The following is a 25,117-nucleotide window of genomic DNA, read 5'->3' as shown; positions in this document are numbered from 1 at the left end:
CCCGCCGAACTTGTCCAAATATTATTATTAAATTAAAATTTACCTTCCTCCTGTAATGCCCCCATTTCCCCAATAGATGGCGGACTTTGACCAGGAGAAAGAGAGAATATTCGTATGAGCAATTCATGTTTCTATTGAAAGTAAGTTAACAGTAATATTTGGGTACAGTATTGTTTTTGTAAGCATTCACTGTAATATCGTATGAACGTTTACTTCACCGCATCATCGTATGAATGATGCGAGAAGAGATTCACGGGTTCTTATGTTAGCGATTTACGTACTCGGTGCTTTCGCTCTATAAATTACGGCTTGAATGAGGGGGAGGGGTATGACTACATCACAAAATTAATATCTTACTAGGAATTTTATATAACAAAAGTTATATACATAACTGTTACGCTTTGTGTAATTCAACAAAAGAAACAAAACTTAACTCCGAGTTCTCTCCGAATTTCACGAGTCTGTTCTAGACCCCACAGTTTTTTTTAAAGAGTTTTAAGCACAGAAAACATAATTAAAGTTTGAAAAATCATTAATTATACAAACTTTTCAATAATTTCCTTCTTCACTTCGATTTAAATTTTCTTTAAAAACTTCTTCTCACCAACATTACCACTCATTACCACTTTCTCCGAAGGCAAGTTTGTAAAAGAATACATGGTACAGACAGCAGACATCTTGTGTCCGGAGATCAAAAGCAAATTTGAAAAAGTCAGTTTATCACGCAGGACTGTGAATCGCCGTGTGGAACTCCACCTGCAGGTGGATCACAGACTTCCTGTCTGACAGGAAGCAGTGCGTTAGGCTGGGAACACAAGTCTCTGACTCCCGGTCCATCAGCATCGGATCTCCTCAGGGCTGCGTCCTTTCCCCTCTGCTCTTCTCCCTGTACACCAATAGCTGCACCTCCAGTCATCCCTCCCTCAAACTCTTGAAGTTTGCGAACGACACCACCATCATTGGGCTCATCTCTGGTGGGGATGAGTCGACTATAGGTGGGAAGCTGACAACCTGGTGACCTGGTGTAGCCAGAACAACTTAGAGCTTAATGCTCTTCAGACAGTGGAGATGGTTGTGTACTTCAGGAAGAATACAGCCCCACTCACCCCCATCACCCTGTGCGACTCCCCAGTCAACACTGTGGAGTCCTTCCGCTTCCTGGGCACTATCCTCTCCCAGGACCTCAAGTGGGAACTGAACATCAGCTCCCTCATAAAGAGAGCACAACAGAGGATGTACTTCCTACGACAGCTGAAGAAATTCGACCTGCCAAAGACAATGATGGTGCACTTCTACACAACCATTATTGAGTCCATCCTCACCTCCTACATCACTATCTGGTACGCTGCTACCACTGCCAAGGACAAGAGCAGACTGCAGCGTATCATCCGTACTGCTGAGAAGGTGATTGGCTGCAATCTTCCTACCCTCGAGGACCTGTACACCTCGAGGACCCTGAGGCGAGCGAGGAAGATTGTGGCCAACTCTTCCCACCATGGACACTCTCTGTTCCAGCTACTCCCCTCCGGCAGAAGGCTGCAGTCCATCAGGACCAAAACCTCACGCCACAAAAACAGTTTCTTCCCATCCGCTGCTGGCCTCTTCAACAAGGCCAAGGGCTCAAACTGACTTTAACGCTCAAACTGACTTTAACACAATATCTGCACAATGACACCCTGCCATATTTGCACTGTTACCCTATTTGCATTTTTGTAATTTTATATTGTATATTATAGCTATTGTATATTTTAGATTTTATTTTATTCAATTTTTACATACTTTAGCTCCTTAGTATTAGTTAGACTTGTACCTTTAGTATAGTTAGACTTGTAAACCACTTATTTAAGATTTAAGATTCCTAAATGTTGAATGTATGCACCTTCCAGCCAAAGTAAATTCCTTGTCTGTGCGAACTTTCATGGCGAATAAAACCCTTTCTGATTCTGATTCTGGTTCCGGTGGAGATCGAGGATGAGTCATACCCTGGCTTGCCAGGAGGCAGTGGAACACAATTGTGGAATCCTTTCCATCTGCACGGGATAGAACGTTGCCCCCATGCGCACATTCGTACGTTTTCTGCGAGTGTACTGGTTTCCCCCCACATGTAAACACTCAGTAAGTGGCTGCAAATATGGGAATGTAAAGAGAACCGCAGAGCTTGGGCGATTGTTGGTAGTGCCGGCTCACCGCCTGGCTGCTGTCTCCCCGCTCGTCTGTGGGAGACATATCGAGGTACTGAATTAGATTCATATTCTCTACATAACATGATTCCTATCTACACAAACACTCACCTCGTGAAGTACAGTAAGTGATATTCCACGAAATAAAAAAGAAACGTACGTGACCATAACAGAAGCCAATGGGTACAGCTGTTTATACACGTACACACATGTACACGATTCCTACTGATGGTTGGAACGATTCACCACTGCCGGAGAGTCAAGGAATTGTCATGATTCAGGATCATGAATGCAAACTGTCCCGTTCTCAAACCTGAGTACGATGTAAAAGGTCATAGAACGCCTTTGTCGGAAGCAATTACTTCCCCATGTCACTGCGATGGGCAGATTCATGCCGTTGCAGTCGGCTTACCGTAAGTTCCACAGCACTTACATGGCTCTATTAAAGACAACAGATGACCTCTACAAGATCATGGTAGACCGGTGCGCCACAGCGTTGGTTGACCTCGAACTCTCAGCCGCCTTCGACACCATCGGCCATGAGATACTCATCAGGCGGCGAAGGTCAATGTCCGGTGTATCGGGTACGGCACTGGGTTTCACCCGACTTCTAGTTCAGTCCCATATTTGAACTGGATGTACTGAATATGCTCGCATCAATGAAGACATTTTCATCCATGGGAGAAGACGAGCTACCTGCGTTTGCACTTGTGGCTGTGTCAGATCTCATCTATGCACTCCCCACACACATTGTCAACCTCTCAACTCACTGAAGGTACATTTCCACACGAGTTGAAATTTACTCGTTTTGCCCAGAATATAAAAATGGCTCCAAAGAAGATCATAAGAATTAAAGACCAATCTCTATTCTTTAATCAGTTATGAAAAGTATTAGAAAAAAATAAAAAAACTCACAATCTCCTTGCACAGTAAACAGTCTGGTTTTATGAGCATTGCTCTTCCCCTTTTTTTCTGGCAACAAAACAGGTGTTAAGATATTAAAACACCAAACTGAAACCTTTTACAAGGAATTCTATTCTTGCGCATGAGGGCCACATGTTCAGGAGCCACATGGCAATGTCCGAGGTCTGCTGGTCACGACGAGAGGGCTTCAGGAGAAACCTCGTGTCGGTTTACTATTCCTACCCCGTTGAAGGAGCACAGACGACAGTGGTTTACGATGTCGTGCATCGCTTGGGTTGCATGGTCACAATCGCACTGTGGCTTGACTTTCATTTTCTATTGCGTCGTTTCACGTTGTACGATCTGTTCTGGATGACCACAGTCAAACACTGGAGAGTTTTACATTTTCCATTTGTGCATCAGGTATCCGCATCTGCCATGGTTTGTGCGGATGCAGTTTTGGGTGGACCATGAGCTTCGTGGAATATCAAACCCAGGGATCTTCTGCGTTGGGTTTTTCACAAGGTGTTTGTCAGTTCTTTTGAACTTACACTGAGAATGTCGACTGTCTGCAGTGGCAATGTGCAACGATTAAAATAAAAAGGGATACAGTTTTTAAAATGTTGATTCTTACACGTGTAATGCAATACATGAATTGTCAGCTTAATAATAAATATTAATCGATTTAACCGATGTATCGCGCTTTAAAGTTTAATTTAAAATCAAAATATATTTCCTGAAGTAATGATGGTTTATTCAAACTGTGTGCAATATCAAGCAACTTCGGAATGATTTCTGAAGCACTGCTGCAATGTTTGGTGCATTGCGATACTAACGCAGCGATCCGAGTTGGATTCCTAGCCATGTCTAACCTCAGTGGTGACTGATATCTGAACCAGTCCTGAGCCTAATCCCCACCCCCTTCACCAAGCGTGGTGAAGTTTGGTGCAACAACCCCCATGACCAAAGCAACGTGGCAAGACCTTCATCAGGCAGTGGACTGCCAGAGGGGTGTTACACACACAATCTTCAGTTTGGCTCCCCAATCACTTGCTTTGAGCATTGAATTATTAAGTTCCATTCCCAATGGCATATTGGTGATGCTCACTGACCCTTTGATGTGAAAATTAAAGAACCCCAAGTGTCTGTCGCCAACTCCCAACAATTTTGAGCGACCCGTGGCGGTCAGGCAGATCACGAGGTGACCAGAGGGGTGAGGAGGGGGGCACTTAGGAGGGGCTGCAAAACCTCGATTCGCGAGCACACAGCGCCGTCTCGTACAATACAGCGCACCGATGGGCACTGCCGCTGCCACCACCGGGCTTGGCTTTCTGCGCCAGTTTCATAAAGGTTGGTCACGGGGTTGTGAAAAGGTTGCAGCAGGAACGCATGAGTGCTGCCCCACAACACAGTCCACAGCCAGCAGCTGCAGAGCAGACAGCAAACAACAGACACCTGGAACCCTCTCTCTTTCGTTTGGAGGCGGCCGAGTTGCTAGCAGCCCTTGTCCACTGGCGCATCCGATCCGTGTCAGCGCGAAGGCCCCCCACGGAACGGGTGGTTTTCCATGGGATATTTGCCGTGACGATATAAAATCAAACTGTAATACGCCGCCCTTACAAGACTTCTCAAAATGGTCTAGGGACCAAACAGGGGCAGATGTGATGCTAATAATGAAGTGTCCATTGCGTACGACGTGAACAGCGTTAATGTGACTGCACGAATTTATAGAAACATGGCCGAGTGGTAGTTCTTGGTTCAAGCCCAGCATACACCCTGGTTAATTTAGCCAGTTTATTCACCATAAACAAAGTGGTCTGTTTCACAATGTAGGATAATAATCCCATGACACTGTATTTAAAAAATTAATTGGCCACTGTGTAACTACATCATGTTCCAGATTTGCCAAATCCGATAAAATACTTGCAAATTACTTTATCGAAGAAAAACCAGGTAGGAAAATCGAACATCGCTCCCTACTGGCAGACATATCCATTCACAGGCCGCTAGTGCACGCACCACGTGCCAAACAGGAACAGCTGCCATTGGGGAGGCGAGGCTGCCGCAGGGCAATGGAATGATTGAGATGAGACGTTGCTGTACAGCGCTTTGAGTTGCCGAGTTTATTTCAGCGAGCGCCCTATATCTACAAATCCTTATCCCCATCTCCGAGCCGCCCCGGTGGGCCCTGCAGTGGCCCGCGTCTCACCGCTGCGGGGTCGAAGCTGCCGCACTGGCGGATGAACTCCAGCAGCTCGTCGCGCTTGGGGCAGAAGCTTCCCGCCGTGGCTCCAGATCCGCCCAGGGCAGAGATCACAACCCAGTCTCCTCCAACAGCTGCCACAGACACAACAAATCCGTCAACATCGGTTGGTTGACACCGAGGCGATCGCAAGGCAAACACCGGCTTAAAACTGAAAGATACGCATGGAGCTGCTTCTCACAATGCAGTGCACGAAAACTAATAATATATTAGAGATTTAAGTTTGCATATTAAAACAAAATTCATTCTCAATTTTTTTTCTTCCAAATGTGCTATCGGCGTTTTGTCAAGAGACGAATAATCCATTCGTAAATCTCGCATAGCCATACAGCCCGTGTGTCATTTAAATGCTGTGGGTGGCCTTTTATCTTTTACACAACAGGAGCCAACGCTTTCACATTAGCTGTGCTATGAGATTGTGCGGCGCACGAGAGTCAAGCTGAAATTGTTATTCTCAGAGCTGGAAATAAGAAAATGAAGTGCAAAACGCAAGTTTAAAAAGATTGATGTTTTGTGCAGCCACTGCTGACGGGGCTGGGACGATCAACTTGCTAGACTTGAAAACTCGGTTTAATCCCAAGCGGTCAAAATCCAGATTAAAGCCCAGAACCTCATTATTGACAATGCATCGCTTTGATCTCTGAGCCACCCGGCCACTTTGCATATATAGTGTTATGAACATTTTTTCCTTAATGTCACTTTTGTACACTCACTTTTGCCAAATTCACGTACATTTTTTAAGAGTGACAAGAGAAAACCCATGTATCTTACGTTACGTGATCATTTGTTGTGCTCTGCATTGGCAGTAATTACATAATAACACTCTAACGTATTTGAGTTATCGACAACTGAGTTTTAAGTTCATAATAATAAACTAATATTATTGCGCACAATTTCGGAAGTGAACTTAAGTTTGCGCGCCACTCAGAGGCGGGAAGTACACTCAAACCTTGCACGGGCAGTGTCGCACACCTACTTGCTGTACTGTCTCTTACCAGCTGGAGGCGAGTGGGCTCACGCATGTCACGTACGCACCTGGAGGATGTCCAAGAAGGAGCCGAGGCCCAGGCTGGGGAGGTTGCACGAGTCAAAGTGCTCGGCAAGCTGCTTCTCCACGCGTGACAGCGCGGGCAGGCCCAGGAGCTCTGCCATCGTACTTGCGTGGCTCAGCAGACGGACCAGCTGCTCGGCTACAGCCTCTGTGAAGGAGAGGAGCAATGCCATTGTAGAGAGGACAACTGATGTTGTAACTCGCTCCAATAGGCTCTACAATTGCAACTCTCTCTCCGCCCCCCCACCCCCACGTCTTATCTACGACTCCCCGATATGTTTCATCGCCAGATTCCAGAAGACTAGAAAAAACAAGTTTAACACGAAGGCCTTCGTGACCAATATTAGCCGCAATAGAGATTTTTGGATTAGGTCGAATAAATAGTGCATATTTACGTGTATTATTGAGTGCATATTTACATGATCTAACCCAAAAATCTTGATTATGGACTCAAAAAAACGCTGGCAGACATCTCACTCACCTAATATTCCAATTGTTCAACAATCCCCTGAACCAGTCCAGAATCAATTTCAAGTTCACACTCAGCATTCTGAAGGTCCTCCGTGGTCTGACCCCTTATGTACAATACAAGAAACTACATTTTATTCGGATTGTGCTTTCGATATCGTGTCATGAGACGGAGGATCCACTCGGATCTCTCACAGAGCAGCGGAACCCGTCGTATTGGAGAATGGCCCATTGAATGAGATCATCACAAAGCTACCTCTGACATCGCTTCTAGTGACCTCTGGTCCACACAGTAAAGGAAAGCACATTCCATCCCACTCTGAACATGAGAGTTATGTCCGTCGCATGAAAGTTGAGCCGATGTTGGACTTGGTCAAATTAGCAGAAAAGTTTGATCACCAAGCACGTGCATCAATCGGTTGAACGTTAGCTTTTGGCATAGAGATCCGCAGAAAATAGATATTTTTCCACTGCAACACAAGCAATCATCATCAGGTGTGTGTTGCAATGGAAACGTGAGAATTTTTATTGTTTTATATTTCTATTATTTTATTATTTCCCTTCTACGTGACTTTACCGAAAGAACCAAGAATATGGAACATTATTATTACAGAATTTGGTGGGACATATGTCGAAAAGAGAATGACTCCAGCTTAGCTTGCAAGAACTAAGACATACTGTGGCCAAGTGGCCTTAATGACAGAGACAGGCAGATCAAATGTTGACGTTTGAATGAAGGCAAATGGACGAGGAAGAACACGGACTGCATTTCACGCAGCCCCATCTCATTCACATCGCCAAGTGCGTCTCGTAACCTTACCACGCCTACAAATATTAACGGACATCGATTAAAGTGGTCCCATTAGATTTACAATTAGTCTGAATCTTTAGTACATATTTAATGCCTAGGAATACAAAACATGTAAGAGAATACAGTTCCTTTAAACAAATTCAAATATTTGATTTGAAGCTTTCGTGACTGCAGAAATTACTCTTTGGTTCTTTCGGTCAAGTCACGTAGAAAGAAAATAAATTAAATAATAGAATACGACGTTTCGATTGCAACACAAGCAATCGTCATCAGGTAGAAAACAAAGCTAGTGAACTTAGAAATACAATCCAACACAGAGAGTCGGCTAACACAACAGTCAGCACCTCTCCTGGTTGATTACATTCTTCCAAAGATGTCTAAATTTGAAAGACAAAACACAGACACGGGGACAGACAGACAGACACACAAGAAGAGAGAAACCACACAGAGACACACAACATAGACACACAACATAGACACACAAGCAGAGAGAGACAACACAGAGACACACAACATAGACACACAAGCAGAGAGAGACAACACAGAGACACACAACATAGACACACAAGCAGAGAGAGACAACACAGAGACACACAACATAGACACACAAGCAGAGAGAGACAACACAGAGACACACAACATAGACACACAAGCAGAGAGAGACAACACAGAGACACACAACATAGACACACACGCAGAGAGAGACAACACAGAGACACACAACATAGACACACAAGCAGAGAAAGACAACACAGAGACACACAACATAGACACACAGTGTGTCTATGTTGTGTCTCTCTCTGGCTGTGTTTTGTCTCTCTCTCAAATGTAGTCATCTTTAGAAGAACGTAATCAACCAGGCGAGGTGCTGACTGTTGTGTTAGCCGACTCTCTGTGTTGGATTGCATTGTATTTCTAAGTTCACTAGGTTTGTTTTATCTTTCATTTCTACCTGATGATGATTGCTTGTGTCGCAATCGAAACGTCGTATTCTATTATTTATTTATTTAATTTCTCAGTGACTTTACCGAAAGAACCAAATAGAAATTAAAACATTGCTAACTACAACCAAAGCCCTTTGAAGAGTTGTATCTTTAAATCAAATGGCAGAGCAAACAAGTTTTTATTAATTTCACTGTTTCCATTCAAACATTTACGAACCTGTGGTGGGCTCATTGCTTGCAGATTAAACACTCAACACGAGTCGTCATTATTGAGTTCTTGCGGTTTCAGTGGCACATATCGCACAATATCCACAATTTTGCCATCGTCAGTTGTGCAAAATATCGTAGCTTGATCATCTATCTAAAGTATATTATTCCTGTTAAATGTTAATGATTAACAAAAGCGCAATAATTGAGGTTGGTGCATAAAAAGCTCATTAGGAAAATACGGCTCGGAGGCCTAAACTACTATCATGTTTAAACATATAAACTGCGCGTATACATCAATACACACGTCGCGCATCGTCATCATCATTCACCTCACCTTTAACAACAACAAAGACGACGAGGAACACAAACGCGAGTAAAAGAGTAAACATTAGCGAGCGTGCGCCTGCCGTGCACGCGGCCGAGGGCCCAACCCGCGCTGAGCGGTGACGCGCCGCGTTCAGTGCCGCGTCACGGATTGGCGCCTCCTCGCGTGCACAGAGCGAGGCGGGCACAGGGGGGCGGGGCGGCGTTGCCTAGGCGACGTCGTCAACAACAACCGCCATTGGCTACAAAGTGGAGGTGACGTCACCACGACGCTTGTGCGAGGCGAGGTGCACGTTGAGGCTGCCACGTGTTGAGTGTCGAAGGCCCGCTGGCACGAGGTCACGGGGCAGACCCAGCAGGTGCCACGGGTCGACTGACTGAGATGACTGAGATGACTGGCAGATGCACCACCTGTGTCCCCTACTGTGCCAACTTGCTGAGTTTTATCCACACACACACAACAACAACCGCCATTCGCCACTAAGTGGCAGTGACGTCACCACGACGCTTGTGCCAGGCTAGGTGCATGTTGAGGCCATTTGTTCAGCGTCGAACGTCACGGGCAGACCCAGCAGGTGCCACGGGTCGACTGACTGAGATGACCGAGATGAGTGGCTGATGCACCACCTGTGCCCCCTACTGTGCCAACTTGCTGTGCTTTAGCCACCCGGCGCTTCGACGATTTGCTTGTGTGGCGATCGAAACGTCGTGAACCATTATTATTTTTTCTCCCTACGTGACTTTACAGAAACAACCAGAGAGTATGGATTCCTGCAGTCACGAAAGCTTCAAATCAAGATTAATGAGTGTTTACATGTGAGAGGAAATCGGAGCACCTGGAGAAATCCAAGCAAATGGGGGGCCAACGCTCTATCACACAAGAGATGGAACAGGCGGAGTCCACATTTTTCGATACCGCCTTCTCTACCTCCTTGACGACCAACGGGGTGGGAGTTTTCGCAACATTTTTGTAATCCACCAACCCTCACCTCCACGCAGTCGTGGATTACAGGCATACATAGCCACAACCACCCGGCTAAAGTAGCTGTAATGCACATCTACAATTGTACAAAAGTTTATGGGGCAAAGGTCATGGGTCAATTGGTTTGATTTCTATGCAAATAAACCAGTCTTGGTGAACACGTGTTCGCGCCCCGTCTCGTAGCTCTGCCCGACGCTGATGCAGCCTCCACCGGCCACAGCGCCCAGCGGCCTCGCCGAGTCCGTGCCCAGCTCCGCTCTGAGCAAGCTCTCCATTGCGCGCCGTCTGCTCGCAGCGACAAACACAACGATAAACTCACCCCCCCCCTGTGGTGGTGAGCGGGTGGGTGAGTAAATGGGTGAGTGTTTGAGTAAACGAGTGGAGGAGTGTGTGATAGGATGATTGAGTCAGTGATCGGATGCGTGGGTGACTGGATGAGCGGGTTACTGGTTGAGCGGGTTACTGGATGAGTGGGTGACTGGATGAGTGGGTGAGTGGATGAGTGGGTGAGTGAATGCGTGGGTGACTGGATGAGTGAGTGACTAGATTAGTGTGTGATAGGGTGATTGAGTGAGTGACTGGATGCGTGGGTGACTGGATGATTGCGTTACTGGATGAGTGGGTGACTGGATGAGTGGGTGAGTGGATGAGTGGGTGAGTGGATGCGTGGGTGACTGGATGAGTGAGTGACTAGATTAGTGTGATAGGGTCATTGAGTTAGTGACTGGATGCGTGGGTGACCGAGTTGTTTTGTTGAGTGCGTTGTTGTGAACTGCAGTGAGGCGCGGTGGTTGAACGCGGAGTGGATGAGACGAAGCGGTCAAAGTGTCTGGTAGACCGAGTCCCTTAACGTGGGTGGAGGGGGGAATCAACGAGGTGAAGTTCACTGCAACATTCACCACGGTGGTGGTAGTAGTCGCAGCGAAAAAAAGAGTGATACTGGTGCGCGTGGAAAGATGAATTAATGACAGGAGGTGAAGTGGTGACGTGGCGTAGTGAGGAGGAGAGGTGGCATGGTGAGGAGGTGTAGAGGAGGGTGCCCCGCTCTTGGCGTTGATCTTGGTGAACACGTGTCCGCGCCCCGTCTCGTAGCTCTGCCCGGTGTTGATGCAGCCTCCACCGGCCGCAGCGCCCAGCGGCCTCGCCGAGTCCGTGCCCAGCTCCGCTCTGAGCAAGCTCACCATTGCGCGCCGTCTGCTCGCAGCGACAAACACAACGATAAACTCCCTATTTCCTATGGAGAGGTGATTTCTTTAAACAAAAGGAAGTAGCAGCAATGGGCTCTCCTTTATCTCCTGCTATAGCGAATCTGTACATGGAAAACTTTGAAGAAAGAGCACTTGCTTCAAGTACATTAAAACCATCTTTTTGGTTTAGTTGTTGTCTGCCCACATGGTAATGATACACTTAATGAATGAATGTCTAAATCAGAACCGGCCCTAGACCTTTGGGGGCCCTAAGCAAAATTTGGTTCGAGGCCCCTTTGATGTATGATTTTTTTTCACCCACTAGCTAGCAGTGACTCTAGGGGGCCCTCTGCTGGGGCCTTTTGCAATTGCAAGGGTCGCTTAGTGACTGGGCCGGCTCTGGTCTAAATCATCTCAATTAACAAAACCCAGCCATACAGTTGACCATGGAAATGGAGGTGAATAACACACTCCCTTTCCTTGATATTTTGCACGGACGAGGCCTAAATGGTAAAATAACACACTGCGTTTACCGAAAGGGAACCCCGCAAAGAAATCATCTCTCATCAAGACGCTCATACATCAGGCTGAAACAATGTCAGATGGTGAAAGTCTGAGGAGAGAGATTAAACATGTCAAAGAAGCGCTACGATTGAATGGCTACAATAATGCTCAAATTAACAGAGCAGTGAATACCAAACCTAGATCGAACAGCAATACTGCTGAAAGCGATCAGATTATTAAAACTATAAAAATACCACATATCGCGGGAGTAACTGACAAATTAGTTCTAGTTTTGGAAAAGCAAAAAATCTAAGTAAGATTTGGAATGGTACACAAGTTTCTTTTTAATCTGGTACTAAAGATGAATTGCCTAAGTTATCAACATATGGTGTGTATCGGATTAATTGCTCATGTGGCAGATGTTATATTGGACAGAAGGGACATAACATTAGCGTAAGACTAAAAGAACACCAAATAATTATTAAACATAACTGTTGGAAGTTGCAGAACATGCTTTCCAACAACGACACTCAAATTAATCTTCTTGGTTCTTTCGGTAAAGTCACATAGAAGGGAAGTAATAAAATAAAAAATAAAAAACATAATAATATTACTTTATTTTATCATATTATATCATTATATTATATTATTATTATATTATATTATTTTATTATGTTTTATTTTTATTATTTAATTACTTCCCTTCTATGTGACTTTACCGAAAGAACCAAAAAGATGAATCCCTGCAGTCACGAAAGCTTTAAATCGAAGACACTCAAATTATTTTGATAACAATGAAGTTTGTGTAAAACTAATTATTACTGGCCAAGACAAATTCGCGAATCCATTGAAACTGACAGAAATACAAATAATTTTAACCGCTCTGACAGCTACAGGCTTAGTGCGGCTGGAAGCGTGTTATTAAGTAATTGTGATTGTAAGATGAGGAGATGAAGGCAGAAGAAGACGTGGGGCGATGTGGTGATGCGGTCGAACGTGGTGGCCCGTGGAGCGGAGGGAGAGATGGCGCGGGACGGGGCGGTGTGGAGAAGGTGGCAAGGACGGCGGACCCCACGTGAGTGGGCCAAACGCGTGGAAGAAGAAGACATCTTACATTTATCATTACTCATAGAGGAAACATACTAATTAAATGATCACTAATCAATTATATAATTTATACTTACGCGATCTAACCCAAAAAAACTTTGATATGAAATTAGGGCAATTTATTAAATATATTGTATACAAGAAAATACAGCTATTGACTAAAAATAGACGTTACCTCGGCAGCAGTGAACGTGACGGAATTTCATCATGGAAATGTCCGCAGCACAAAACCTTGAGTTCATCGCCCCACACGTGGTACCTCAGCCTCAGGATGAAATAAATCCTCAGGAAGTTCTCCGTGTGCATCGTGCGCGCTCCAAATCCATAGTTGGGCCGCTGTCTTGGCACCCAGCCAGCCGCCTTCTCTTCTTGGGGCCGTCGGAGTCGAGCGCGCTATCGAAGGGCACGTGGTGAACGCTCAGGACGTGTCTCTTGAGCTGCGACTTCTGTGTCGCTCTGTACGAGCAGTCACTGCACGGGAAGGGCTTTTCCTCTGGAACACAAGACATCCACCATTGAGCACACGCACGCGCTAATCCATCATTTATTCATCACCATGCAGTGAATGCCATAACATCACTACGTACATGGGACGTTTTATCAATCACGGTTGCTGACCTCAGGCCCAAAGGCCCAAAATACCAAATGGCCAGCAACAAATACCTCCGATTAGCACGGTTGGCTGCGTATGGTACGAAAGAAGTTCAACATACGTACAAATAGTAGAAAAGCAAGATACCGATTTCCTGAAAAATATCAAAGGAACACATTTTTGGGGCATATTTTGAAGCCCCAACATTTTGCACTTCTTCGTATGGTTGATATTGATGCAGAGCAACAACTATAATTTAACACTGAGGTGGTTGAGCCAGATTATTCTATTACAGCTCATTAATTACGCAATAATTACCTGCAATAGAACGAGTAAATGTGCATGGAAGTTAGGTGTTAGTACAATGAAGAGGAAATTCCCATTATGGAAATGACTCGGTCTATACATTTAACAATGTTCCCTAAATTGACCCACTTGTTGAATTAAAATTTACCCCGGTTAAGAAATTAGCAGACACGTTTTAGAATTTGCCAAACAATGTATTTTGCTCAGTTTTATTCCAATCGTGCTATTGGCTCCATGTCATGAGATGAAGTATCCCTGTGCAACTCTCACACAGCAGTGAACCACCTCAAGTAAGAGAACAGCTTGTGGAAGGAGATATCATTGAACTACTCATGACATTCCTTCTTGACCGTTTTTTATACACTTTGAGGTTTTGCAATTTCCTACATGCCACGCAACAACAGAAGTGTTTGCTGGAAGAAGTGTTTGGTAACTGGATAAGACTATCAATGAGAAGCCAGTATAATCATGGCTCGGAGACTGAAACCTAGAGTTTAACCCAACATCCGAGCAGCACCACATCAGATCTCTACACTCCTCAGCACAGACATACATATATGATCAACATATGCGTACATGACTTAATTTGTGAAATTATCAATTACATCCAAATGAAATGTAGTGTGTGCATTACTCGGACGTACCCAAAGGTGCCAGGTTGGGTTCATCCACCTTGGGGATGCTCTGCTCCATGCAGCCTCCTGCTTCCGTGCAGTCCATCCTCTTGATGTCCGAATTCTGGCTGTTGCTACTGCTGCAATTGGTTACGCTGGTGGTGGTCTTTCTTCTTTTAATGGACTTACGTCCCCTTCGCTTTTCCTTCTTCTGCTGCAAGGCCATCAATACTTTCATGCTCGTAATAGGATCGAGAGCAGCGTATGGTTTATTCTCACTGACTGGTGAAGCAGTTTGTTGACGTGGAACTAGGCCAAAGCATTCAAGAAAATTGGATTTCACGTCATTTATATTAACGCCACTATCTTTTGTCGAAGCGTTATCATGTTCAGGCTTCGGTCTGTACAAAAACTGTGCGTGAAGACTTTCATGAGTTTTCAGGATTTCAATAGGACATAAAAATCCGCAGACTGAGCACATCTCATAGGGCGACGGTGGCGTCAACACCGCATTGGCAAAACTGCCGTTATTCACCAAGCCTGGTGCACCCTTTATCAAATAATCCTTTTCGTGGGTCTTCATGTGCCTTTTGAATTTTCCTGGCTGATCAAATTTTCGTCCGCATGTGCCGCACCACTGCTCATGGGTCTCCTTGTGCGTTTTCATGTGGGAATCTAGGCACCATGCCAGTTGGAATTTTTTCCCACAAACGTCACAAGAGATTAGTTGTTTCCCTCTTGTAACTCGATCGGATTGAGCTGGGGTTAAGATTGGTGCTGGTGAAGCGCCATCGATGGTTAAGGCGATTCTCCCAGCACCACTATGACTCGCTGCGGAGTTGTTCTCGCACATCTGAAACAAAAAACAAGGTCACCCGTGTCATGTGTGTACTCACAAAGGCATACTTAAGGTGGCATAAGATTAATATATACTAGAACGCATTATACCAGAACTCCACAATATTGCAGTTCCTATCATGTATGATTTTATTCCTCTCATCCACCCAAATAAGATTTTGTTTAACAACAATGACTAACTACCTCCATTTTCCTAATGTTACCCACCAAATAGGCCTTTCTGTATAAACACACCAAAAATATAATGGTGGCATCACACGTTCAGTCCACTATTCACAACACTCTGACTCGCAATCTCCAAAGAAGATTGTAATATCATTTCTGTACGAGGGCCCGTTAAAATGTTTTGAGAATGGACACTTTTTTACAAACAACTATGTAAAATATTCTTCAATAAAAGTACAGTATAGTACTATTAATGGCACTTATAAGTGACCGTCATTATCTATCATGCTAATTATTAAAATGTTAACTCGTTTCCCAGGAAAACCTCATTGAGTCGAAGTACTGCATTTTCAGAAAGGTCCCATTGCATTGAGATGTTTGTGTGAGTGGAACCCAGAAAGACCCCACCTTGCATACGGGGAAATAACACAACTCCGCACAGATAGATGCAACCCACAAACTCAAAGCATTCCCTGTTCAACAAAGCATTCAAATCAAGTTGTATTCTTTTTACCACAGTACTTTATGGAAGCCTCAAGAATAAATGTATTATTAGAAGTATTAAACTATACTTGAATATGTGTGAGAATGTAATTCTGCAGATGCAAGCACTGGCCAACTCGTGCGTGCATATAGTTTCTGGGCCTCCTCACTTCACCAAACCCGCATTGACCGGCATGGTGAAGTATGGTTAAACAACTCCCACGAACGACATGGTGTGGGGGAGGCCTCTATCAAAACGCCGGATCGACAAAGGGCTGATACATGTCACGACATTGTTCGTTAAGACCGTTCTCTAGTCAGCACAAGCCGTCTATGTAGAGTTGTAGACAATAGAGGGCACGACACACGTGTACACAATGTGTGTGTGCGTATATTCAGCGTGTGTATCACGTAATAATTATATAAGGTCGCGATTATGCTCAAAACGAACCAAATGTATAACATCACGAATAACTTCGGAGGTCCTCGGAGCCTGAACAATATTTGAAGTAGACACTGACCCTTGCCACGAGTTCTTATGAACTATAACTAAACTATAAACTATTTCTATTTTACCAGGTCAGGCCCACTGAGCTTTATAGCTCTTATCAGAAGCGACCTGGCCACAAATGACAGCTCAACTTAGTGGCTTATCATGTGGACATTTATAGCAGCCAAGTACTCTTCTAAACTCACGTTCTAAATGTGGAGGGGAAAGGCGAAGGACCAGGAGAAGAATCTATGCGACCACGGGGGAAATAAAAATGTACAAATACAGAGCAGGCGTCAGGGTCTGGATGGAACCTGCACGCTGCTGTAGGCCTGGCGAGGTAGTTAACATCTCGCCACCGCGGCGCCCCTGATTAAAAGCTTAGCCGTGTCTAGCAAGGTTATTGACGCACATCACTCGACTCACGGCACCACAAGTGATGTATTAAGCAAATAAAACAACAATAAAGTAGAGAGGCGCTACTTACATTGAACAATGTTGTTGTTAACTTTAAAAGGAGCGCGCTTGTCGGGGTTGGAGTCCAGGGTTCGCGTTCTCCTCTGCGATTGGTCAGCGCAGGGTGACACGCCACGCCCCCTTTGGTTATTGCACGCCCCTACGTAGGCGCGAGACTCCTCCCACTTCCTGGATAAGCCACGCCCCTCGCGGCTATGCCCCGCCCACTGTCAGTCAAGCCACGCCCCGCGGATCGGCCAAGCTCACCCCACGGTTAAAGCCCCACATCCACAATCGGAATCTTTATTTACAGACAGTCCTCGACTTACGAACGCCCAAATTACAAACAGCCGCACTTCAGAACCAACTGGCATGAAATATTAATTATTTTATATCGCCTGAAAACGCGAACTCGCGCTTGTGAGTGAGTGAGTGCGTGAGTGTGAGTGAGACAGTGAGAGAGTGAGAGGTCGACTCAGCCTCAGATGGGTACCTGGTGCGGTGTGGAGTGAACATCGCCACTGGGGGAGACAAAGGCGGCCGTGGAGGCGAATCCTCCACGTGCTCACCGACACACTCACCACGCATCTCACCAACCTCACTCACCAACCCAATCACACCTTACCAACCGCACTGACTCTCAGCATCTCCACGCCATATTCTTTGCGTCGATAGAAAATAAAATTGTATTTCATTACTTTTATTTTATTTAAATTTTCTAACTACGTGACTTTCCTGAAAGAACCAAAAATATCAATGTGGGTTTTTGTTTTTATTATTTTAAATATCATATTTTTAATTAGTATTTTTATTTTATTTGATAATTTTTATTTTCTATCGACGTTACTTTACCGAAAGAACCACCCTAACCCTAACCCAGTCCATGATAGCCAGATGGCTTGCAAAGAACCTCTGTCTTGGAGGTTCTTTGCAAGCCATCTGGCTACCATGAGAGGTTCGTTCATGAGGCTATCCACATATGCAAACACAGAGACAATTTCAACCGAGAAGATAGATTCTGGCTTAGCAATCAATGGAAGGATTTAATCAACCATTTCGGGTCTTAATTGATTGTGTAGGGGTGATACGCGCTGGCAGTAGGGATCGTGGGGCAGCGCGTGGTGATTGGCTGTATAGTGGTGACGCGCGCTGACAGTGATGGATCGTGTGGCAGCGCGTGCTGATTGGTTGTGTGCGCTGACACGAGCTGGGAAAAGGGATCGTGTGGCAGCGCGTGGTGATTGGTCAACTAGGGTGGTGCTCACATCGACGTCCGCATAGGCTCCGTCTCCCCGGGAGCGGAGGACTATAAAAGGCGATGCGCGCGGGCGCTCGGGGAGTTGGTGACCAGTGAAGACGGAAGACGGAGGAGAAAGAGATAGGGCCCTGAGACCCCTAGTCCCGCTGTCCTTGTAAGGGCCGGGACCCTGTGTGGCTCAGAGGCGGGACCTTGGGACCCGGGGCCGGACGTCCGTGTGAGGGCCAGGCTGCGGGACCCAGTGGTCGTGACCCATACCCAAGCTGGGGTGGGTCTGTAGGTTCCCCTGGAAGCTACGGGGCTGGAGAGCCCGTGTGTGTGTGGCTGGGTGGAACGTGTAGCGTGAGCTGTAGTTGTCCACACGTGTTATTGTGCCCAAGGAAAGAGTTAAGTGGTCTCCCGCCGTAATTCACAATATTACAATTGTGTTCACGCTTACGGTGACTTTCAGACCGCATTCCATTTTCTGCTCCCCCCTCCTCTTTTCCGAACATAGATGGAATCGTCCATCTGGCAAACTGCCAAATCGCTGTCCTTGGTGCTGACATTAGGTAAAACTGCCACTTTTTTCAAATTTTCTTAGTGGATTTCACACCTGTTGATGATTGCTTGTGTTGCAGTCAAAACGTCGTGAGAATTTGTATTGTTTTATATGAATATTATTTTATTATTTCCCTTCTACGTGACTTTACCGAATGAACAAAGAAAATGAATCCCTGCAGTCACGAAAGCTTTAAATTAAGAACATTGTTAAATGTCAGTAGCGCCTCTCTACTTTATTATTGTTTTATTTGTTTAATACATCACTTGTGGTTGCGTGAGTCGAGTGATATGCGTCAATAACCTTGCTAGACACGGCTAAGCTTTTAATAAGGGGCGCCGCGGTGGCGAGATGTTAACTACCTCGCCAGGCCTACAGCAGCGTGCAGGTTCCATCACGACCCTGACGCCTACTCTGTATTTGTATATTTTATTTCCCCCGTGGTCGCATAGATTCTTCTCCTGGTCCTTCGGCTTTCCCCTCCACATTTAGAAACGTGAGTTTAGAGCACTTGGCTGCTATAAATGTCCACATAAGCCACTTCGTTTAGTTTTCACTTGTGTCCAGGTCGCTTCTGAAATAGAGCTACATGGTTCCGTGGCCCTTACCTGGTACAATACAAATCGTGGCAAGGGTCAGTGTCTACTTGAAATGTTCAGGCTCTGGAGACGTCGAGAGTTGTTCGTGATGTTTGAGCATAATCGCGACCTGATATAATTGTGCACGTGATACACACTGAACGTACGCACACAAACATCGTGTACACGTGTGCCGCATCGTCTTTCTACGTAGACTTCTTGTGTTGGCTAGAGAACGGTCTTACCATACAATGTCGTGACATATCAGCCCCTTGTCGATGCAGCGTTTGATAGAGGCCTCCCCCACACCATGTCAGTCGTGGGAGTTGTTTAATCATACTTCACCACGCTGGTAAATGCGGGTTGGTGAAGTGAAGAGGCCCAGAAACTACATGCAGATTCAAGTTGGCCTGTGGTCGCATCTGCGACATTACATTCTCATTTGCAAATGAATGACACATCTTTCAGAATAGTTTAATATAAAGATGCATTTATACTTAATAATTCTATACAGTACAACGGTAAAAAGAAAACAACTCGGTTTGAATTATTTATCGAGTGTGGGTATAATCTGTGCAGAGTTGTGCTATTTCCTCATGTGCAAGGTGGGGGCGGGGGGGTCTCTCTGAGTTCTACTCACACAGAGCCAAAAGCTCATTAATGTAATTGCCAAATATCTCAATGCAATGGGAAACTTCTGACAAAAATCAGTCTTTACACTCAATGAGGCCTTCCTGGGTAAATAGTTAACTCCAGATTTGAAGTTTTCGTGACTGCTAGGATTCATATTCTTAGGTTTTTTCGGTAAAGTCACGTAGGTAAAAAATTTAAATTAATAAAAGTAAAATAAAATAAAAATCACGATGTTTCGGAGGCAACACAAGCTTCCGTCTTCAGGTGGAACCGCCACAGCCCGACAGCTGTATCAAGTAAATGAGAGATTACAGGAGATACCACTCCATATATATAATGGTTGAGGGGGGGGGGGCAGGAATGGCCCACTTTTTATTATTATGGTAAGGTGCGGCTTGAGACTATGAATAGACTGCATAACAAAAGACTGAGCCTTTATTATGGAGAGGTTCGGTTTGTGACTACGCCTAGCCTACATAACAAAAGTGTGAAAAAAGAAAGCTAAACCTGGTAGAAAGTTAACCTGGTAAAACAAAACTGGCTGTCTATCAGTAACCTGTAAAAGTTTTCTGTCAAATAAAATGGTCCAAATAAGTGTAGTTAAATCTTTTTTGCATGAACAGCAATGACTTAAGCTTTCGTGACTGCAGAAATCCATACGCTTTGGTTCTTTCGGTAAAGCCACGTAGGGAAAATAAATAAATAATATGTCACGACGTTTCAATCGCAACCCAAGCGGTCGTTCTCAGGCAGAAAAAAATAATCCGCTGCATCTCCGACCAGCGCCACTTAGCCATGAACTTGAGCACATATGTAATGTGTTCCGGAGACACTTGTAGAGGTAACTTCTTTATTACGATACAACACTCCAACAGTCCTGATACTCTGTTACAGCCTAGGGACACAGCCTATTCCGAGCGTGCATGACTGGCTACGCTCTCGGGTCCTCCGGCTACAATTACCCTAGGGGAGGCAACCTGACCCGACCCAGCCAAGGTGCGGGTCTAGACTCTGGCTTCCTCGGAACTCGCCCTTACAAGGACGTAGAGCCGGGAGTCCCAGAGTCCCACCACTGGCCCTCACAGCGTCCTGGCCCTTACAAGGACAAGCGGGACGAGGGGGTCCAGGGTTCTAAGCTGGCTGGCTGGCGGGTCTTGGGTCTTGAGCTGTGACTGGCTCCGACCGGCCAGGGAGCTGCCCTTTTATGCCTCGTCCCCAACTAGGGGTGGGGTTGTGTGCGCCCCCAGATATCCCACAGAACACACACAGCCCCCCCGTTGGTGGCGCCAAGGGGCTTAACTGTCTGGGGTGCCTGGGATCCTAGCGCCTGGCGCCGAGGGCTTATCTGTCTATGGTCCCAGAGCCCCCAGCAGCCCCTCCCCTCTTATGGCACTGCACAGGTAGAGTGCAAAAGCAAAGTGGATGTAATGATTGTATCTTCATTGCGGGACTCATCCAGCAGTGGGGTGACACGGGCTTCAGGTATCCACGTGTAGACGGGCAATAAACACTGGGGACACCTGGCGGCAAATGTTTGCCGGTGCACATTGGGACCGGCTCACACGTCACTGGCCCCAGGCAGCCCCCAGCCACTGGCGTGCAACGCAGCGAAGGGAATCTCCCACCAATGAGAACCACGCACAACCCAGGGTGCAGTACTATAACTTGGACTCGCAAACACAACAAAACCCGTAGCTGTCAACCCACACGGTTTACCCGTATTCTGTTGGGCGAAAGTGAGTTTTCAGGTCCATACGGCACACAGCCGTTTCAAAACGGGCAACATTTGTGTTAAGTCTATTTGTGTGTGCTTCTCCCTTGTGATGGGACTTTGTAGGATGAACGTTGAGATTTATAAGGGGCACGGGGTGACCAACAAGGTCTGAATTGGTCTGTAATAAGGTAGGCACTGATAAGGGGTTGACAGCTATGCAAACCCCACGTAATACAAAACGCCAAGCGGCCAGCAAAAACAAAAAATACGTAACTGTCCAATGAGTAATTAGATAATTAAGATCATAGAAACACGTTCCTTAAATTGATTAAGTTTATTGTTGCAAGAGTTTGGGAAAATAGGAAGACCGGGTGGGGATTCCAGAGTGGAGCAGTGCAAACTGATAAAGCTGAAAAGAGTGAGGTGACCTGCATGGTGGTGAGCGGGTGGGTGAGTAAATGGGTGAGTGTTTGAGTAAACGAGTGGATGAATGTGTGATAGGGTGATTGAGTCAGTGACCGGATGTGTGGGTGACTGGATGAGTGGGTTACTTGGATGAGTGGGTGAGTGAATTAGTGACGAGTTGAGTGGGTGATAGGGTGATTGAGATGAGTGGGTGACTGGATGAGTGTGTGATAGGGTGGTTGAGTCAGTGACCGCATGCGTGGGTGATTGGATGAGTGGGTGAGTAGATGAGTGGGTGAGTGGGTGAGTGGATGAGTGGGTGAGTGGATGAGTGGGTGAGTGGAGGCGTGGGTGAGTGGATGCGTGGGTGAGTGGATGCGTGGGTGACTGGATGAGTGGGTGACTGGATAAGTGGGTGACTGGATGAGTGGGTGATGGGGTAATTGCGTGGGTGACTGGATGAGTGTGTGATAGGGTGATTGAGTGAGTGACTAGATGATTTAGTGACTGGATGAGTGGGTGATTGGGTGAGTGGGTGAGTGGATGAGTGGGTGAGTGGATGAGTGGGTGAGTGGATGCGTGGGTGATTGAATGGGTGACTAGATGAGTGGATGAGTGGGTGAGTAGATGAGTGGGTGGGTGAGTGGATGAGTGGGTGGGTGAGTGAGTGGATGCGTGGGTGATTGAATGGGTGACTGGATGAGTGGGTGATAGAGTGATTAAGTGAGTGGGTGACTGGATGAGTGAGTGATAGGGTGATTGAGATGAGTGGGTGACTGGATGAGTGTGTGATTGAATTAGTGACGAGTTGAGTGGGTGATAGGGTGATTGAGATGAGTGGGTGACTGGATGAGTGTGTGATAGGGTGATTGAGTCAGTGACCGCATGCGTGGGTGACTGGATGAGTGGGTTACTGGATGAGTGGGTGAGTGGATGCGTGGGTGACTGGATGAGTGGGTGACTGGATGAGTGGGTGACTGGATAAGTGGGTGACTGGATGAGTGGGTGATAGGGTAATTGCGTGAGTGACTGGATGAGTGTGTGATAGGGTGATTGAGTGAATGACTAGATGATTTAGTGACTGGATGATTTAGTGACTGGATGAGCTAGTGACTGGATGAGTGGGTGATTGAGTGAGTGGGTGATTGAATGGGTGACTAGATGAGTGGGTGACTGGATGAGTGGGTGAGTGGATGATTGGGTGACTGGATGAGTGGGTGACTGGATGAGTGGGTGAGTGGATGAGTGGGTGAGTGGATGAGTGGGTGGGTGAGTGGATGAGTGGGTGGGTGAGTGAGTGGATGCGTGAGTGATTGAATGGGTGACTGGATGAGTGGGTGACTGGATGAGTGGGTGACTGGATGAGTGGGTGACTGGATGAGTGGGTGATAGGGTAATTGCGTGGGTGACTGGATGAGTGTGTGATAGGGTGATTGAGTGAGTGGGTGACTGGATGAGTGGATGACTGGATGAGTGGGTGATTGAGTGAGTGGGTGACTGAATGAGTGTGTGATTGAGTGAGTGGGTGACCGAGTTGTTTAGTTGAGTGGGTTGTTGTGAACTGCAGTGAGGCGCGGTGGTTGAACGCGGAGTGGAAGAGACGAAGCGGTCAAAGTGTCTGGTAGACCGAGTCCCTTAACGTGGGTGGAGGGGGGAATCAACGAGGTGAAGTTCACTGCAACATTCACCACGGTGGTGGTAGTAGTCACAGCGAAAAAACGAGTGATACTGGTGCGCGTGGAAAGATGAATTAATGACAGGAGGTGAAGTGGTGACGTGGCGTAGTGAGGAGGCGAGGTGGCATGGTGAGGAGGTGTAGAGGAGGGTGCCCCGCTCTTGGCATTGATCTTTGTGAACACGTGTCCACGCCCCGTCTCGTAGCTCTGCCCGGTGCTGATGCAGCCTCCACCGGCCGCAGCGCCCAGCGGCCTCGCCGAGTCCGTGCCCAGCTCCGCTCTGAGGAAGCTCTCCATTGCGCTCTGTCTGCTCGCAGCGACAAACACAACGATTAACTCCACCCCCCCCCCCCCCCCCCCGTGGCCTCTAACAGACTTATTTCCTATGGAGAGGTGATTTCTTTAAACAAAAGGAAGGAGCAGCAATGGGCTCTCCTTTATCTCCTGCTATAGCGAATCTGTACATGGAAAACTTTGAAGCAAGAGCACTTGCTTCAAGTACATTAAAACCATCTTTTTGGTTTAGTTGTTGTCTGCCCACATGGTAATGATACACTTAATGAATGAATGTCTAAATCAGAACCGGCCCTAGACCTTTGGGGGCCCTAAGCAAAATTTGGTTGGAGGCCCCTTTGATGTATGATTTTTTTCACCCACGAGCTAGCAGTGACTCTAGGGAGCCCTCTGCTGGCCACGGGGCCCTTTGAAATTGCAAGGGTCGCTTAGTGGCTGGGCCGGCTCTGGTCTAAATCATCTCAATTAACAAAACCCGGCCATACAGTTGACCATGGAAATGGAGGTGAATAACACACTCCCTTTCCTGGATATTTTGCTCGGACGAGGCCTAAATGGTAAAATAACACACTGCGTTTACCGAAAGGGAACCCCGCAAAGAAATCATCTCTCATCAAGACGCTCATACATCAGGCTGAAACAATGTCAGATGGTGAAAGTCTGAGGAGAGAGATTAAACATGTCAAAGAAGCGCTACGATTGAATGGCTACAATAATGCTCAAATTAACAGAGCAGTGAATACCAAACCTAGATCGAACAGCAATACTGCTGAAAGCGATCAGATTATTAAAACTATAAAATACCACATATCGCGGGAGTAACTGACAAATTAGTTCTAGTTTTGGAAAAGCAAAAAATCTAAGTAAGATTTGGAATGGTACACAAGTTTCTTTTTAATCTGGTACTAAAGATGAATTGCCTAAGTTATCAACATATGGTGTGTATCGGATTAATTGCTTCATGTGGCAGATGTTATATTGGACAGAAGGGACATAACATTAGCGTAAGACTAAAAGAACACCAAATAATTATTAAACATAACTGTTGGAAGTTGCAGAACATGCTTTCCAACAACGACACTCAAATTAATCTTCTTGGTTCTTTCGGTAAAGTCACATA

General features: G+C 46.1%; 1 long non-coding RNA gene across 1 annotated transcript; it reads right to left on the bottom strand.

The window, feature by feature from the left end:
• Nucleotides 1-349: 349 nt before the first annotated feature.
• On the bottom strand, nt 350-5,351 carry LOC133347480 (uncharacterized). The gene is made up of 2 exons (XR_009755723.1): nt 5,293-5,351; nt 350-2,213 (listed from the first exon to the last, which is right to left on the bottom strand). It is a non-coding gene; the product is annotated as an uncharacterized LOC133347480 (long non-coding RNA).
• Between the last annotated feature and the right edge of the window lie 19,766 nt (nt 5,352-25,117).

Source organism: Lethenteron reissneri, chromosome 3, assembly GCF_015708825.2.
Source record: "Lethenteron reissneri isolate LAM-NWPU_2019-01 chromosome 3, ASM1570882v1, whole genome shotgun sequence".
Taxonomy (NCBI): Eukaryota; Metazoa; Chordata; class Hyperoartia; order Petromyzontiformes; family Petromyzontidae; genus Lethenteron; species Lethenteron reissneri.
Note: the sequence above shows the minus strand (reverse complement) of the source record. Positions and strands in the feature narration are given on the sequence as shown.